The sequence below is a fragment of the Mixophyes fleayi genome, chromosome 4 (genome assembly GCF_038048845.1).
Source record: "Mixophyes fleayi isolate aMixFle1 chromosome 4, aMixFle1.hap1, whole genome shotgun sequence".
NCBI lineage: Eukaryota > Metazoa > Chordata > Amphibia > Anura > Limnodynastidae > Mixophyes > Mixophyes fleayi.
Genome location: NC_134405.1, coordinates 25,517,053 through 25,522,052, shown reverse-complemented (window position 1 = coordinate 25,522,052; position 5,000 = coordinate 25,517,053). Strand labels below are relative to the sequence as shown.

The following is a 5,000-nucleotide window of genomic DNA, read 5'->3' as shown; positions in this document are numbered from 1 at the left end:
ATTCTTACGTGATTTTTACGCTCAATCCTATAAGGAAACAGTAGCGTTTTAGTTGTGCCATGTGGCCAGTAGGAAACAACCTTACCAGTTGTGCTAACATCCAGAAAATATAGAAAAACAGAGCTATAATCATGAAGTTGCACGGATTCATCGGGCATTTCAGGCTTCGACTGTATCTTCTTTACAGTCTGCACTTCTGAAATCCAGAAAAAATACATCAATGATCATGCAAGCAATTAATTATTTCACTGTAATCAACTGCTCTGTCCTGTTACGTAGAGTTCAGCACGTGTTGACTACATTTTGACAGACATTTTATTTCTAGAACATATTCAATATTAGCAAAACTACCTTGAATACTTGTTTTTTTTCATGGAAAAGTATGTTGGTGACCTACAGCCATTATTTTCTACTCTTCAATGAGAAAAATGAAGGATGCGTCAGGATGAATTGAATCCTTATTGCTTACTATGGATGAGAATTAACCACAATACGATGTTTTTAGGAGACTGCCCATGTGACACAGGCATCTATGTTAGATGTAATCACCCTTCAAAAGGCCATAGAAATTCATGGAAGTTTCGAGCATTCGTTGCGTATCACTAGGCACAGTTGACAGTTTTACCATCAAAACTGCAGCTGACCCCGACGTGATTTGAACACGCAACCTTCTGATCTGGAGTCAGATGTGCTACCGTTGCGCCACGAGGTCCCTTGAATATATACTTTCCAAAAAAACTTGCGCCAGTTGAATCTTACCAATCGATCTCACAAACCAGTCATAACTCAATCAAGATGATGCAAGAAATGTTCCATTGATTCTTACGTGATTTTTACGCTCAATCCTATAAGGAAACAGTAGCGTTTTAGTTGTGCCATGTGGCCAGTAGGAAACAACCTTACCAGTTGTGCTAACATCCAGAAAATATAGAAAAACAGAGCTATAATCATGAAGTTGCACGGATTCATCGGGCATTTCAGGCTTCGACTGTATCTTCTTTACAGTCTGCACTTCTGAAATCCAGAAAAAATACATCAATGATCATGCAAGCAATTAATTATTTCACTGTAATCAACTGCTCTGTCCTGTTACGTAGAGTTCAGCACGTGTTGACTACATTTTGACAGACATTTTATTTCTAGAACATATTCAATATTAGCAAAACTACCTTGAATACTTGTTTTTTTTCATGGAAAAGTATGTTGGTGACCTACAGCCATTATTTTCTACTCTTCAATGAGAAAAATGAAGGATGCGTCAGGATGAATTGAATCCTTATTGCTTACTATGGATGAGAATTAACCACAATACGATGTTTTCAGGAGACTGCCCATGTGACACAGGCATCTATGTTAGATGTAATCACCCTTCAGAAGGCCGTAGAAATTCATGGAAGTTTTGAGCATTCGTTGCGTATCACTAGGCACAGTTGACAGTTTTACCATCAAAACTGCAGCTGACCCTGACGTGATTTGAACATGCAACCTTCTGATCTGGAGTCAGATGCTCTACCGTTGCGCCACAAGGTCCCTTGAATATATAATTTCCAAAAAAACTTGCGCCAGTTGAATCTTACCAATCGATCTCACAAACCAGTCATAACTCAATCAAGATGATGCAAGAAATGTTCCATTGATTCTTACGTGATTTTTACGCTCAATCCTATAAGGAAACAGTAGCGTTTTAGTTGTGCCATGTGGCCAGTAGGAAACAACCTTACCAGTTGTGCTAACATCCAGAAAATATAGAAAAACAGAGCTATAATCATGAAGTTGCACGGATTCATCGGGCATTTCAGGCTTCGACTGTATCTTCTTTACAGTCTGCACTTCTGAAATCCAGAAAAAATACATCAATGATCATGCAAGCAATTAATTATTTCACTGTAATCAACTGCTCTGTCCTGTTACGTAGAGTTCAGCACGTGTTGACTACATTTTGACAGACATTTTATTTCTAGAACATATTCAATATTAGCAAAACTACCTTGAATACTTGTTTTTTTTCATGGAAAAGTTTGTTGGTGACCTACAGCCATTATTTTCTACTCTTTAATGAGAAAAATGAAGGATGCGTCAGGATGAATTGAATCCTTATTGCTTACTATGGATGAGAATTAACCACAATACGATGTTTTCAGGAGACTGCCCATGTGACACAGGCATCTATGTTAGATGTAATCACCCTTCAGAAGGCCGTAGAAATTCATGGAAGTTTTGAGCATTCGTTGCGTATCACTAGGCACAGTTGACAGTTTTACCATCAAAACTGCAGCTGACCCCCGACGTGATTTGAACACGCAACCTTCTGATCTGGAGTCAGATGCTCTACCGTTGCGCCACAAGGTCCCTTGAATATATAATTTCCAAAAAAACTTGTGCCAGTTGAATCTTACCAATCGATCTCACAAACCAGTCATAACTCAATCAAGATGATGCAAGAAATGTTCCATTGATTCTTACGTGATTTTTACGCTCAATCCTATAAGGAAACAGTAGCGTTTTAGTTGTGCCATGTGGCCAGTAGGAAACAACCTTACCAGTTGTGCTAACATCCAGAAAATATAGAAAAACAGAGCTATAATCATGAAGTTGCACGGATTCATCGGGCATTTCAGGCTTCGACTGTATCTTCTTTACAGTCTGCACTTCTGAAATCCAGAAAAAATACATCAATGATCATGCAAGCAATTAATTATTTCACTGTAATCAACTGCTCTGTCCTGTTACGTAGAGTTCAGCACGTGTTGACTACATTTTGACAGACATTTTATTTCTAGAACATATTCAATATTAGCAAAACTACCTTGAATACTTGTTTTTTTTCATGGAAAAGTATGTTGGTGACCTACAGCCATTATTTTCTACTCTTCAATGAGAAAAATGAAGGATGCGTCAGGATGAATTGAATCCTTATTGCTTACTATGGATGAGAATTAACCACAATACGATGTTTTTAGGAGACTGCCCATGTGACACAGGCATCTATGTTAGATGTAATCACCCTTCAGAAGGCCGTAGAAATTCATGGAAGTTTCGAGCATTCGTTGCGTATCACTAGGCACAGTTGACAGTTTTACCATCAAAACTGCAGCTGACCCCGACGTGATTTGAACACGCAACCTTCTGATCTGGAGTCAGATGTGCTACCGTTGCGCCACGAGGTCCCTTGAATATATACTTTCCAAAAAAACTTGCGCCAGTTGAATCTTACCAATCGATCTCACAAACCAGTCATAACTCAATCAAGATGATGCAAGAAATGTTCCATTGATTCTTACGTGATTTTTACGCTCAATCCTCTAAGGAAACAGTAGCGTTTTAGTTGTGCCATGTGGCCAGTAGGAAACAACCTTACCAGTTGTGCTAACATCCAGAAAATATAGAAAAACAGAGCTATAATCATGAAGTTGCACGGATTCATCGGGCATTTCAGGCTTCGACTGTATCTTCTTTACAGTCTGCACTTCTGAAATCCAGAAAAAATACATCAATGATCATGCAAGCAATTAATTATTTCACTGTAATCAACTGCTCTGTCCTGTTACGTAGAGTTCAGCACGTGTTGACTACATTTTGACAGACATTTTATTTCTAGAACATATTCAATATTAGCAAAACTACCTTGAATACTTGTTTTTTTTCATGGAAAAGTATGTTGGTGACCTACAGCCATTATTTTCTACTCTTCAATGAGAAAAATGAAGGATGCGTCAGGATGAATTGAATCCTTATTGCTTACTATGGATGAGAATTAACCACAATACGATGTTTTCAGGAGACTGCCCATGTGACACAGGCATCTATGTTAGATGTAATCACCCTTCAGAAGGCCGTAGAAATTCATGGAAGTTTTGAGCATTCGTTGCGTATCACTAGGCACAGTTGACAGTTTTACCATCAAAACTGCAGCTGACCCTGACGTGATTTGAACATGCAACCTTCTGATCTGGAGTCAGATGCTCTACCGTTGCGCCACAAGGTCCCTTGAATATATAATTTCCAAAAAAACTTGCGCCAGTTGAATCTTACCAATCGATCTCACAAACCAGTCATAACTCAATCAAGATGATGCAAGAAATGTTCCATTGATTCTTACGTGATTTTTACGCTCAATCCTATAAGGAAACAGTAGCGTTTTAGTTGTGCCATGTGGCCAGTAGGAAACAACCTTACCAGTTGTGCTAACATCCAGAAAATATAGAAAAACAGAGCTATAATCATGAAGTTGCACGGATTCATCGGGCATTTCAGGCTTCGACTGTATCTTCTTTACAGTCTGCACTTCTGAAATCCAGAAAAAATACATCAATGATCATGCAAGCAATTAATTATTTCACTGTAATCAACTGCTCTGTCCTGTTACGTAGAGTTCAGCACGTGTTGACTACATTTTGACAGACATTTTATTTCTAGAACATATTCAATATTAGCAAAACTACCTTGAATACTTGTTTTTTTTCATGGAAAAGTTTGTTGGTGACCTACAGCCATTATTTTCTACTCTTTAATGAGAAAAATGAAGGATGCGTCAGGATGAATTGAATCCTTATTGCTTACTATGGATGAGAATTAACCACAATACGATGTTTTCAGGAGACTGCCCATGTGACACAGGCATCTATGTTAGATGTAATCACCCTTCAGAAGGCCGTAGAAATTCATGGAAGTTTTGAGCATTCGTTGCGTATCACTAGGCACAGTTGACAGTTTTACCATCAAAACTGCAGCTGACCCCCGATGTGATTTGAACACGCAACCTTCTGATCTGGAGTCAGATGCTCTACCGTTGCGCCACAAGGTCCCTTGAATATATAATTTCCAAAAAAACTTGTGCCAGTTGAATCTTACCAATCGATCTCACAAACCAGTCATAACTCAATCAAGATGATGCAAGAAATGTTCCATTGATTCTTACGTGATTTTTACGCTCAATCCTATAAGGAAACAGTAGCGTTTTAGTTGTGCCATGTGGCCAGTAGGAAACAACCTTACCAGTT

The 5,000-nt window shown here is 38.6% G+C and overlaps 2 non-coding genes across 2 annotated transcripts; both read right to left on the bottom strand.

The window, feature by feature from the left end:
* Positions 1 to 640: 640 nt before the first annotated feature.
* TRNAW-CCA (transfer RNA tryptophan (anticodon CCA)) lies at positions 641 to 712 on the bottom strand. Its single transcript has one exon. It is a non-coding gene; the product is annotated as a tRNA-Trp (tRNA).
* Positions 713 to 3,095: 2,383 nt separating this feature from the next.
* Positions 3,096 to 3,167, bottom strand: TRNAW-CCA (transfer RNA tryptophan (anticodon CCA)). Its single transcript has one exon. It is a non-coding gene; the product is annotated as a tRNA-Trp (tRNA).
* Between the last annotated feature and the right edge of the window lie 1,833 nt (positions 3,168 to 5,000).